The sequence below is a fragment of the Microcaecilia unicolor genome, chromosome 3 (genome assembly GCF_901765095.1).
Source record: "Microcaecilia unicolor chromosome 3, aMicUni1.1, whole genome shotgun sequence".
NCBI classification, from domain to species: Eukaryota; Metazoa; Chordata; class Amphibia; order Gymnophiona; family Siphonopidae; genus Microcaecilia; species Microcaecilia unicolor.
The window spans coordinates 335,455,790-335,469,542 of record NC_044033.1 but is presented as its reverse complement, the minus strand read 5'-3'; the positions used below and the strand labels follow the sequence as shown (position 1 = coordinate 335,469,542).

The 13,753-nt window shown below is 46.6% G+C and overlaps 1 pseudogene; it reads left to right on the top strand.

The window, feature by feature from the left end:
- The window catches only part of LOC115464724, a 57,323-nt pseudogene that overhangs the window by 6,396 nt on the left and 37,174 nt on the right, over window positions 1–13,753 (top strand).

The window sequence follows — 13,753 nt, the reverse complement described above, 5'->3', positions numbered from 1 at the left end:
GTTTAATACGTTTTCGACCATCATTCTAATATTTAATTAGCTAGCACCATCAGGAACCATACAGTATCCCCTACTATGGCCAGCTATAACATTTGCAGCAGGAAGAGCAAACATTATCACGGTAGAAGCTGGTTCACATCGTTAAAGATGGAAGCTCATCTGTTTCTGCTTCTATTGATGCTTTGTGACATCCTGTGGAAGACAGCTGAGTGTCAGTGCACACTTGCAAACTACCTTTCAACAGAGCTACGACCAGGTTACCATAGGGATGGGGACATTGTGATCGGGGGACTTGTAACTGTAGAAATCTTTAACCCATATCATCATCCATCCTTCACAACTGTTCCCTCATTTGTTGGACAAAGCTTATAAGTAGCATCCTGACTTAGTTCCTTTATGAGACAGAGTTGACAGTTTTAATTTTGGTGGGTCACTGACGTGAACTCCAAATACAACCTGATGATATTTTACTAATTCTCTCACATTAAGTCTGAGTATTTTCCCTTTGAAATGAGCCCTGGGAAAAAAGGACCTGCTAAGATTTTCATCTGCTTTATCTGTGAATATTTTTCCTTAAAATCATTGTGAAAATACACAGCTTGATGTGTTGTTGTCTATCTCGAAATGTCATACCTTTTGGGCAGGTAATAATATACTTTTCCCTCTGTCAGCTTTTTCTAGTGAACAGAGTGAAAAGTTTGCAGGTAGCTTCAGATCCTGGGCATAGGCGGTCGGTGGTCCAACTGTTTGGGGAGGCTAAAGGGGGCGGGTTAGGGGTGGGGCCAGGGGTGGAACTTAAATCCATAATTGTCTGATAACACACAGAAAAAATAAATAAATAAAAATAAGTCACAATTAATACCTTTTATTAAATTTAGATATTAGATATGTATCATATGTCAAAGAATAAACTGGTTGCTCAAAGCATATTCTAAGCACAATTGCTCAACTGCAAAACACTATGCACAACTTTGTGCAAAAGCACACACAGAACCTTAATGTACCATAAATATTACACTGGGCAGAACCTAATACACCAATATACCACCCATACGGAAAATGCAGACCGTCAACAATATGAAACAAGGGATCATAACATCACAATTCTCATGTAGAGCCACAAAACACCCTAATTCAGGTTTAATGTGGGATAAAATGCCATAAATAAGTAAATAAATATAAACTTTTAATGTTGAGCACCTGATTCTCAAAGTGGACATATTCCAAACAGTATAATGAAAATAAAATGATCTTTTCTACCTTTGTTTGGTGACTTTTTCTGATCATGCTGGTCCAGTATCTGCTGCTATCTGTTCTCAGTGCAGGTCAGGAAGTCATCCTCATTAAATATCTCCCTGGCAACCCAGGACACCTCCAGCCACCCCCCCTCCCCCGCTCTCCCAGCAGTAAGGTAAACAAACCATAAACCAATTTCTACAACAGGACAAGGCTAGAGGGCTTTCACTGCAGCTCTTGCTGTGAGGATGGAGGTAAATCAACAATTTAAACCCCTCAGAGCACAGCAGGGGAGGCTTAGCCTGTCCAAGCCTCTTATACCGGGGCGCCTATGATCCTGGGTAAATGTGTTGTGAAAAGTGACCTCCCCATATTTTTCCAAAGCACCTTTGCATTCTGGCGCTGTTTTGTATCCACCATACTCTCCATGAAAGGACAAATTCAAATCTTTTATAGAGATTATCCCCTTCTTAATTCCTTTGACATCCTGTTAATAATCAGTTTTTTGTTCTTTTGAAAATACTACTTGTTTGTACCATCTTCAAAGCAGGTAAGTTTTTGAAAACTTGCATTTTATCTTCCTTTTGCTTTCCTTCTGTCGAGTGTGTCTTTAGCTCCTTCTCTGCGTGTGACTTATTCTGCGGACTATCCACCATTTTGCTCACTTTCATATGAATTACCTCCATTCTAATTCTCCTTTAGTGCAGAAACTACTTCAGCTGAGGAAGTCACCCCACCCAGGGTTGATATCTGATCCTGAGCAACCTAGTAGCCACAGCATCCCTTGCCTTTCACTATCCCCAGATCAGCAGGGCATTCTGTGGTTCCCTTTCTCTTCTGCTATCTGGAAAAATGTTGACACCTGACGGAAAGGGAAACAAACATACTCGATGCAGCAATCTGTACTGTGCGCTATTTTTCTATCGTTGCACATTTTGTAGTGCATCAGTAGTTTGCTTGTCATTATTTTACTGTATTAAGAGTAAAGTTCAACACCTGCATTAGAGCATTTTGTGCTGCAGCTCAGTGCAACGCTGTAATGCACAGGTGATTACATCTGATGCTTGACAGCACATAACCAGTGAAGTGTTTGCCTGAATGTCCAGTGAAACCGAAAAACACACAATCTGTAAGATTTAGGAAAGTAATTTCGTGTGAACGGAGTTTTCAGGCACCAGTGTAGTAAACTGAGGTGTTTCTTGAGTAGTCTGCCATTTTGCACAAAAGTCAATTAGAGTTACCCATAAAAATGAATTGGATAACAATCTTTTCCATGAAACATTAAAATAGATTTAGTGGTCTTATCCAGTGGCGTAGCTAGGGGGGTGGCGCAGGGTTTTTGAAAAAATGGCGCCTATGTGTCACATGCCAGTAACTTTCCCTGCTGCCTGCCACATAGTCTTGCATCTTTCACCCTCTGTTTCTTCTGCTGCCCACTGTCTCCCATATACATCGTCATTTTTACTGCTCTGAAGTGTTCTCCCTTGGCACCAGCGATTCACAGTCAGCCTTCTGCCAGCGTCAGGGCTTCTCCACAGGCGTGTCCCGGACTCCCGCCTATTCTAACGCAACTTCCTCTTTTCCGCAGAGGTGGGAGTGAGACGCATCTGAGGAGGTGCAAGACTCCTGAGGAAGAGCTGCCCAAGGAGGTTTGTTTAGTAGACGAGTGGAATTGAGCCTATCTAGTCCAGTAAGTCCTCTAAGCAAGGAAGCCAATTTGGTTAATCTGTTTCCACTCCCCCGCACAGTCATCATTGTCATTGCCTTCACCGGTCACCCCAAACAAAACAAGCAAACTTATGAGCTGCTGCATCCACGTTGTCGTTCTTTATTGTTGATCCATCTGTAAGAAGGCTAAAGCTGTTTCTGTTGGATAGGCACTGCCTTAAAAGATGAGGAGAAAAGAAATAATACAGCTTCAAAAATGATTGTAGCTGGTAGAAAAAGCATTTATAAACTCTGTAGTTTGTGCCCATTTTTCTTCACTGTTCTTCTATACAGTACATGTGGCCAAGATTTCAGTAAGGATATCCTGTTTCCTGATGAGTTCATCTTAACTTGTTGTAATCTGCCTTGGGAAGCCTGGTGTTATAAAGAGGATAGAATATATTGAAATTAAATGGAAGTAGAATTAAACTCGTCTTTCATTGGGGCACATGGAATCACATTTTCACGTCATCTCATTTGTAGGAATTTACATTTTAGATACACACTAGTAAAAAAGGCCCGTTTCTGACACACATGAAACGGGCGCTAGCAAGGTTTTCCTCGGAGTGTGTATGTTTGAGAGAGAGTGTATGTGAGAGTGACTGCGTGTGAGAGAGAGTGAGTGTGTGAGAATGAGAGTGTGTGCAAGTGCGTATGTGAGACACACAGGCGTATTTTCAAAGCACTTAGCCTTACAAAGTTCCATAGGTTACTATGGAACTTTGTAAGGCTAAGTGCTTTGAAAATGAGCCCCACAGTGTGAGAGAGAGAGAGAGTGTGTGTGAGACCAGACTCTCTGTGAGACTGAGTGTATGAGACCAAGAGAATGTGTGAGTGACTGTGTGACACATAGAGAGTGAATGTGATACAGTGTGAGACAGAGTGTGTGAGAGTGAGAGAGAGAAAGACATTGACGGTGAGAGAGAGAGTGTGTGTGTGACAGAGATACCTGCCCCCTCTCTGGTGTCAGGCCCCCCCCTCCCTCCCTCTCTCTGGTGTCTGAGCGTTACTGTGCAGGATGCTGAGCTCTGGCTGTGTTTCAAGGAACTGACCAATCCTATTTAACAGAATGCACCTCCAACATTCTGAAGCCGAGAAACCTCGTGTGGTTGGTCACTTCTGCTTGTGACGAACTCGGAAGTACGTGATGTCAATTCAGGAGATGGATACAGACAGCAGGAATGCCTCAGCCATGCAGTCAGCTTCAGAATGTTGGAGGTGCGTTTTATTATATAGGAAATGGATTATTCTGTTTTTAGGCATGTTTCAGGGACAAGTGGTTTTATAGGTCAAAATAAAAATAAATATTTTTTTAATGCAGATCTCTTTTGTTTAAACATAACTAAATGGGCTATAAGCCCCTAATACAGTCCTTTGGCCTTCTTACATTGTTTTATTGGCCTTTACCAGGAGAAAACAAAATCTCTGCATGAATATAACATGTGCTAGAGTGCCTCTATAACTAGCACCTCCAAATGACACACTGATTACGATTTATAACAAATTACTACTCTACCTATATTCATTCCGTTATTATACTTTTTCTGTGTATATCCGTGTACTGCACAAATTGGCATGTTTGAAAATATAAGTGAGATTAAATACAAATGCTACCAACAATAAAGAGTGACAACATGGATGCAGCAGCTCATAGGTTTGCTTGCTTTGTTTTGGGAGTATGGTGATGCCGGCATCACTGGGAAGAGAAAACTGAGACTGGCCTAATTGGTTTCAATATTTTGACTTCACTTGGTCTCCTGTCTATTAAACCTCTTTGGAGCTGCAAGAGGATGGACCGCTGGGGGCAGGCCAGGGAGATATGTGGCCCCAAGGAGGATGGGGAGCGCTGAAAGAGATGGGGAAGGTTAATATGGGAAGAGAGAAGGATATAGTAAATGCTGGACAGGGAGGGAGAAGGACACAGTGTCAATACTAGACAGGGAGAGGGTAGGAACATTGGAACTCAAAGAGGCAGTGCTGGAAAAAGAAGAAAAGGGGACAAAGGGGCTCTACTGAAAAGGAGGGGGATAGGGACACAGAGGGGCACTACTGGAAAGGGAGGGGAGGAGATAGGGACACAGAGAGGGCACTATTGGAAAGGGGAGGAGGAGATAGGGACAGAGGGCACTACTGGAAAGGGGAAGGAGATAGGGACACAGAGAGGGCACTATTGGAAAGGGGAGGAGGAGATAGGGACATAGAGGGGCACTATTGGAAAGGGGATATGGGGACAATGGTGAAAAAGGGATGAGATGGGGACAAAGAGGTAATTCTGGAAGAGGGAGGAAGATGGTAACACAGGGGTAATGCTGGAAAAAGAGGGAAGATGGGGACACGGCGATGTTAGAAAAAGGGAGAGATAGGGACACCAGGAGAGTAGATGCTTGAAAAGGGGGAGATGAGGAGACCAGGAAGGCCTGTGCTGAAAAAGGGGGGAGATGGGGAAACAGAAAGGGCAGACACTGAACATGGGGGTAGGGTAGGGACAAGGGACACAGAAGGGAGATGCTGGACAAGACAAATAGTAGTGCAGAGGAAAGAAGGATGGTGCATTTGGAGACAGAAGAAATGTCAGATGGGCAAGAAACCATGTAAAGGCAGAAGAAACAGAGAAATACAGAAAAGAGACAGTGGGACCAAAGCAAATGAAAAAATAAATTGGTCTAACGGTAGAAAAAAAAGTATTTTATTTTATTTATTTATTGCATTTTGTAAGGAGGTTGGAGGGTTTAAGCAGGTCAGGAGGAGGGATGGGGCCAGACTACATTCCGCACAAGGCCCTGAGAAAAGGGATCGGGGGGGGGGGGGGGGTAGGTTCCAAAACCCGGTACGGCCCCCATGTGGAAGGGAGGGGGAAACGGACTGGAAAGAGCAGCTGCTATGGCAGACGAGGGCCAGAAGGGGGAGCAGGGATGACAAAGCTCAATTCCCTTGGGTTAGAAATCAGTACAAGATTCCTTCCACCTGGGAGGGGGAGGAGGTCTCCAACCAACAGCCTAGCAGAGAGGCAGAGTTAATGGAGTGCTTGGAGGAAGGAGAATCTGGAGGGACCAGCACACCAGGTTTGGAGGAGCCAGTTGACATGGACTGTAATTGTACTTTGGGGCAGAGTTGCAGGGACTGAAGGCGGTGGGTGGTCACAGGAGTCAATTAGCTGTGTTGTGGGCGGTGTACTGCCATTCTGCAACCACCCAAGTGGAAAGACTTTTAAAACTGAAACCCAGGCTGTTGAACTGGGGAGAACTTGGATTTACAGGGAAGTTTTTTTTCTTGTTGCTTTGTTTTTGGAAACTGAATGGGACTTTAACCCCCTTGAACTGAGATTTGTGGAGGAGGGGAAATAAACTGTTTGGAACTAAAAGCTGTGTTGTCTGGAAGGACTTTGTTTGTGGACTGCTGAAGGGAGCCTACCACCCCCTGAAGGTTTGCTACCGGGATTACAGATATTACACTGGCACACCAGATGGGACTCGATTGAAGCTACCACAGAGCAGCCAGAGTGAAGCTGACAAGGCCACCCTTAGCAAAGCGAAGACCAGCGGTTACCCCAGGTAAGAGGTACCTGAAGGGGGATCAATGCTGGATTGAAGTGAGAAGCTAAGGGGGGAACACAGGTAATGCAAAGGAACCCAGGCGAGGTCGTGTAAAAGGGGAGTTGTGGGAGAAGAGCAGTACAAATTAGTAATTAGGGGAAGAAAAAGAAAAGTGGTATCGCACTTGGTGTTTTTGGTTTTTTTTCAGGGTATTCCAGACTGGCGGGATGGAGCAGAAAGAAGTGCTTCACTGGATGGCTGCGCAGTTTCAGAAGCAGCAGGAGGGGGCTCAACAGGCCGTGCAGCAAGTGGTGGAAGCCGCCAAGGAACAGCATGTACCTCTGCTCCAGGCAGTGCAAGGTCAGATGCAAGCCATAGGGAGCCTGTTGGATAAAGTTGCAGCCCCGGGTATAGTGGCAGGTTTACCCAATGGGTGTAGGAACCCCTCCGTTTGGACCCTTTTCTTTGGGACGAATGGGGGAGGGTGATGATGTGGATGACTTTATTGCTACATTTGAGAGGATCGCAAAGGCAGTGCAATGGCCGAAAGAACAGTGGGCTGTTCGACTGGTGGGAAGCCTAGCTGGGGAAGCTCTGGCTGCATACAGGGCCATGCCTGCGGACAGCTCCATGGATTATGAGCAGGTAGTGGTGGCCATTAAAAATAGATTAGGTCTTACTAGAGACCATTATAGGAGACTTTTTAGGGAGACTATTACGGGGATGGAAGTGCGGCCCTGGGCTTTTGCCCAGAGACTGAAAGACTTAGCTTATAAATGGCTGGAGCTGCAACAGAAGACTGCAGAACAGGTTGTGGAGGAGATTATAGTGGAACAGTTTTTGTTTGCCATACCCACCCCAGTGCGCGAGTGGCTCATTAAGCAAGGGGTGCGCTCATTGGAAGGGGTGATTCATGGAGCTGAACTGTATTTTGAGGCAGGAAGACCTCCTACTAACCCCTTTCTCCCTAGTAGCAAAGAGGGTATGGGTCAAGGGGGAAGTACTCATGCCAATACGGGGACCAGTGGGAAGAGGGAGGAGGGTCGTAGGGACCCGGGTCCCAGTCCAGGGGGAAGAAGGTGTTTTAGATGTGGGAAGCCCGGCCACATGCTGAAGGGAGTGTAGGGAAAGATTAGGGTTTGCGGGACATTTGGGAACAGACCCCGAGGATTTCTTCTTCCTGGAGGTTCAGGTGGGAGGGGTGACAGTTAAGGCCCTGTTAGTCTCGGGGGCCAATCAGTCGATGATGTCCCGGGCCCTTTGGAATAAGATCCAGAGCACCGCCATGGGGGAAGAGGGCGGACAGTATGTAGGAATGATTCAGATTAGGTGCATACATGGGGCTTCAACCGCCTACCCTGTGTTCAGGATCCAACTACGGAGCCCTCTGGGGAGAGGGTGGCTTAATGTGGCGATCCTGCCAAAATTGCCTTTTACTACTACTACTACTACTATTTAGCATTTCTATAGCGCTACAAGGCATACGCAGCGCTGCACAAACATAGAAGAAAGACAGTCCCTGCTCAAAGAGCTTACAATCTAATAGACAAAAAATAAATAAAGTAAGCAAATCAATTAATGTGAACGGGAAGGAAGAGAGGAGGGTAGGTGGAGGCGAGTGGTTACAAGTGGTTACGAGTCAAAAGCAATGTTAAAGAGGTGGGCTTTCAGTCTAGATTTAAAGGTGGCCAAGGATGGGGCAAGATGTAGGGGCTCAGGAAGTTTATTCCAGGCGTAGGGTGCAGCGAGACAGAAGGCGCGAAGTCTGGAGTTGGCAGTAGTGGAGAAGGGAACAGATAAGAAGGATTTATCCATGGAGCGGAGTGCACGGGAAGGGGTGTAGGGAAGGACGAGTGTGGAGAGATACTGGGGAGCAGCAGAGTGAATACATTTATAGGTTAGTAGAAGAAGTTTGAACAGGATGCAAAAACGGATAGGGAGCCAGTGAAGGGTCTTGAGTAGAGGGGTAGTATGAGTAAAGCGACCCTGGCGGAAGATGAGATGGGCAGCAGAGTTTTGAACCGACTGGAGAGGGGAGAGGTGACTAAGTGGGAGGCCAGCAAGAAGCAGATTGCAGTAGTCTAAACGAGAGGTGACAAGGGTGTGGATGAGGGTTTTGGTAGAGTGCTCGGAAAGAAAGGGGCGGATTTTACGGATGTTGTAAAGAAAGAAACAACAGGTCTTGGCGGTCTGCTGGATATGAGCAGAGAAGGAGAGAGAAGAGTCAAAGATGACCCCAAGGTTTCGAGCTGAGGAGACAGGGAGAATGAGAGAGCCATCAACAGAAATAGAAAACGGGGGGAGCGGGGAGGTGGGTTTGGGGGGGAAAATGAGAAGCTCGGTTTTGGTCATATTTAATTTCAGGTGGCATTGAGACTTCCAGGCAGCAATGTCAGACAAGCACGCTGAAACTTTGGTTTGGATGCAAGGTGAGATATCAGGGGTAGAAAGGTAGATTTGGGAGTCATCAGCATAGAGATGGTAGGAAAAGCCATGGGATGAGATTAATGAACCAAGGGAAGAAGTGTAGATAGAAAAGAGGAGGGGACCAAGAACAGAACCCTGAGGTACGCCGACAGGCAGAGGGATAGAAGTAGAAGAGGATCCACCAGAGTGAACACTAAAGGTGCGGAGGGAGAGGTAGGAAGAGAACCAGGAAAGGACAGAGCCCTGGAATCCAAGTGAGGACAGGGTATCGAGAAGTATGCTGTGATCGACAGTGTCAAAAGCAGCGGAAAGATCAAGAAGAATGAGGATGGAATATTGACCTCTGGATTTAGCCAGTAATAGGTCATTGGAGACTTTAGTAAGTGCAGTTTCGGTTGAGTGGAGAGGGCGAAAACCAGATTGTAATGGGTCAAGAATAGCATGTGAGGAGAGAAAATCAAGGCAGCGGCGGTGAACAGCACGCTCAAGTAATTTGGAGAGAAAAGGAAGGAGTGAGATGGGTCAGTAATTAGAGGGACAAGTAGGGTCAAGTGAAGGCTTCTTAAGGAGAGGTGTGACCACAGCATGTTTAAAGGCAGCAGGGACAGTCGCAGTGGAAAGTGAGAGGTTGAGAATGTGACAGATAAAAGGAATAAGAGTAGGAGAGATGGCATTAAGAAGGTGGGTGGGATTGGGATCAGAGGAACAGGTGGTACATTTTGAGGAAGAAAGGAGAAGTGTAGTTTCCTCAATAGTAACTTCAGGAAAGGAGGAAAGGGAATGAGGGGAAGGAGAGAGAGGGGAACGGACTAGTGGAGGGAGAGCTGGTGAGGTAGAGAAAGCAAGGTTTATCTTTTGAACTTTGTTGTGAAAGAATTCAGCAAGGGTCTGAGGAGATAATGAAGGGGGAGTTGGGGGAGGGGGCACCTTGAGGAGAGAGTTCAATGTGGTGAAGAGAAGTCGAGGATTAGAGCCAAGAGAGTTGGTCAGTTGGATATAATAATCCTGTTTGGCACGTAAAAGAGCAGATTGGAAGGAGGTCAGCATGAACTTAAAGTGTAAGAAATCAGCAAGGGCCCGAGATTTCCGCCAGAGGCGTTCGGCGGAGCGGGTACAGGAACGTAGGTAGCGGATATTAGAAGTCAGCCAAGGTTGGGGTTTTGTACGCCTTACAGGGCGGGTCATCAAAGGTGCAAGAGTGTCTAAGGCAGAGGATAGAGTATTGTTGTAAGAAGAAACAGCCTCGTTGACAGACGTGGATGGTGCCACAGTAGAGAGGAGGTTTGAAACATGGGAGGATAGAGATGAAGGGTCAATAACGTGAAGATTCCTAGATAAATTAGATAGGATAGGACGGGACTGGGAGGGAGGAGATTTAAGTGTGAAAGTTATAAGATGGTGATCAGAGGAGGGATGATCAGAGGCAAGGAAACTAGAAGGTGAACAGTTGGAGGAGAAGATGAGATCAAGACAGTGACCATTTTGATGAGTGGGGGAGGTGGAGCATAGTTGGAGATTAAAGGACGACGTTAAAGCGAGTAACTTGGAAATATAAGAGTTGGAAGGATCATTAGCAGGAATATTAAAGTCACCAAGGATGAGAGAGGGGGAGGAAGGATCATGGAAGAAGGCAAGCCAGGCGTCAAAGTCACTGAGAAAGGATGAAAGGGACTTATCAGGGGGACGATAAATGACCGCTATTCGAAGAGGCAGAGGAGAGAAAAGGCGGATAGAGTGGACTTCAAAGGAGGAAAAACAGTGAGATTGTGGTGGAAGAAGGAGTTGAAATCTGGAGGAGGGAGAGAGAAGTAGTCCAACACCGCCCCCACGGCCAGCAGGGCGAGGAGTATGTGAAAATAGATAACCGCCATGGCACAGGGCTGCGACTGAAGCAGAGTCATCAGGGCAGAGCCAGGTTTCTGTTATGGCGAGTAGATGGAGGTGACGCGAGATAAAGAGGTCCTGGATATAGGGGAGTTTGTTACAGATAGAGCGGGCATTCCATAGGGCGCAAGAGAAGGGCAGAGAAGAGGAGGGGAGTAGAGGAATAGAGATGAGGTTAGAGAGGTCACGGTGAGATCTGTAGAGTTTGGAAAATAGTTGGTGAGGAGGGCCAGGATTGGGATTGATGTCACCAGCTGAGTGTAAGAGAAGGAGTAAAAGAGAGCGGAGGAGAGTAGGAGAGGTGTGGCCACGAAGGCGTTGAAGGCGAGAGGTATTTAGGTGGAATGGGGAAGGCAAAATGGAGGGAAGAAAGAGACGGAGATTAAAAGCCAAGAGGGAGGAAGAGGGTAGGAGAGAAGGTGAGGTGATGAAGTCAATGGATGGGAAGTGAGTTCCTGTAGCGGAGAGAGGTAGGGGGTGAATGCCATATCCTGGTTTGATGCTTATCCCATGCCCCGGATAGATGACTTACTGGACAAACTGGGGCGTGCTCAGTATTTAACTACCTTAGATCTTACAAAAGGGTATTGGCAAGTGACGCTGACAGAGGAGGCTAAGCCCAAAACAGCCTTTGGCACCCCTATAGGGTTATTCCAATTTAGACGAATGCCATTTGGGTTAAATGGGGCGGCGGCGTGCTGCCAACGATTGGCTGATCAGTTGCTGAGGTGGCATTCGGACTACGCAGCCACGTACATGGATGATAATGAGGCATATTTTCAAAGCAGTTTGGGAGGCTAAGTTCCATAGGTTTCTATGGAACTTTGGGAGGCTAAGTGCTTTGAAAATGAGCCTCATTGTCATTTTTAGCTCAGATTGGGAGTCCCATTTGCCCAAAGTCAAAGCTGTGCTACAATCCCTCAGGCGGGTGGGCCTAACAGTGAAGCCAAAGAAGTGCGTGTTTGCTAGTGAAGAGGTAAAATACTTGGGATACATTGTGGGAGGGGGAGTTATCAAACCCCTAAGGGATATAGTGCAGGGAGTGCGTGATTTTCTGCTGCCCCACACCAAAAAACAATTGAGGGGGTTTTTGGGACTGATAGGATATTATCGCAGATTCATTCCTAGATTTGCGGAGAGGTCAAGCACCCTTACTGACATGCTGAGGAAAAGGTGCCCTAATGTCCTAAAGTGGACAGAGGCAGGGCGTGGTGAGTTCCAAAGGTTGAAAGACCTCCTGTGTCAGGAACCAGTCTTAAAAGGAAAAGATTGAGAAGCCCTTCCTGTTACAAACAGACGCCTCCGAGACGGGCTTGGGGGCTGTGTTATCCCAAGAGTTTGAAGGGGAGGAGCACCCTGTCCTTTTTCTGAGTAGGAAACTGCACCCGGCAGAGCAGCATTACGCTGCTATAGAGAAGGAGTGTTTGGCTATAAAATGGGCTATAGAAACTCTGAAATACTATCTGCAGGGCAATACTTTTGTTTTGATTACTGACCACACGCTTCTGAAATGGCTCCAACAAATGCAGGGGCAGAATGCCAGGCTCACCCGCTGGTATTTAGCGTTACAAGCTTTTTCCTTTGAAATACAGCATAGGGCGGGGAAGCTTCACGGGAACGCTGACGCCCTGTCCCGAATTGCGAACTCCCCAGCAAGTAGCCTGGAGGAAGCAGGGAGTTGCAATTATTTGAAGGGGGGTGTGTAAGGAGGTTGGAGGGTTTAAGCAGGTCAAGAGGAGGTATGGGGCCAGACTACATTCCCCACAAGGCCCTGAGAGAAGGGATCGGGGGGGGGGGGGGTAGGTCCCAAAACCCGGTATGGCCTCCATGTGGAAGGGAGGGGGAAACGGACTGGAAAGAGCAGCTGCTATGGCAGACGAGGGCCAGAAGGGGGAGCAGGGATGACAAAGCTCAATTCCCTTGGGTTAGAAATCAGTGCAAGATTCCTTCCACCTGGGAGGGGGAGGAGGTCTCCAACCAACAGCCTAGCAGAGAGGCAGAGTTAATGGAGTGCTTGGAGGAAGGAGAATCTGGAGGGACCAGCACACCAGGTTTGGAGGAGCCAGTTGACATGGACTGTAATTGTACTTTGGGGCAGAGTTGCAGGGACTGAAGGCGGTGGGTGGTCACAGGAGTCAATTAGCTGTGTTGTGGGCGGTGTACTGCCATTCTGCAACCACCCAAGTGGAAATACTTTTAAAACTGAAACCCAGGCTGTTGAACTGGGGAGAACTTGGATTTAAAGGGAAGTTTTTTTTTTCTTGTTGCTTTGTTTTTGGAAACTGAATGGGACTTTAACCCCCTTGAACTGAGATTTGTGGAGGAGGGAAAATAAACTGTTTGGAACTAAAAGCTGTGTTGTCTGGAAGGACTTTGTTTGTGGACTGCTGAAGGGAGCCTACCACCCCCTGAAGGTTTGCTACCGGGATTACAGATATTACAATTTGTATCCCACATTATCCCACCTATTTGCAGGCTCAATGTGGCTTACATAGTTTTGTTATGACATTGTCATTCCAGAATATCAGATACAGTTAGTAGTGTGAAGAGATTAAGTAGAGAAGAAAGAGGAAGTGATTGGGCGGGTGATAGTAGAAGTGGATTTTCCTAACTGGTTGGGTTGGGAGAGTGAATTAGTGAAGCTGTTGGTTCTCGTTGTAGGCCTTGTTGAAGAAGTATGTCTTCAGAGATTTGCGAAAGTTATTTGATTCGACAATTGATTTCAGGTCTTTGGGTAGAGCATTCCATATTTGCGTGCTCGTGTAGGAGAAGGTAGTGGCAAGCATCAGCTTTTATTTTAGTCCTTTACAGCTGGGGAAGTTCAAGTTGAGGAATTTGCGGGATGTTCTTGTGGCGTTTCTGGGAGGTAGGTCCACTAGGTTCAGCATGTAGATCGGGGCGTCTGCATGGATGATTTTGTGTACAATCGTACATATCTTGAACGCAATGCGTTCTTTAAGTGGGAG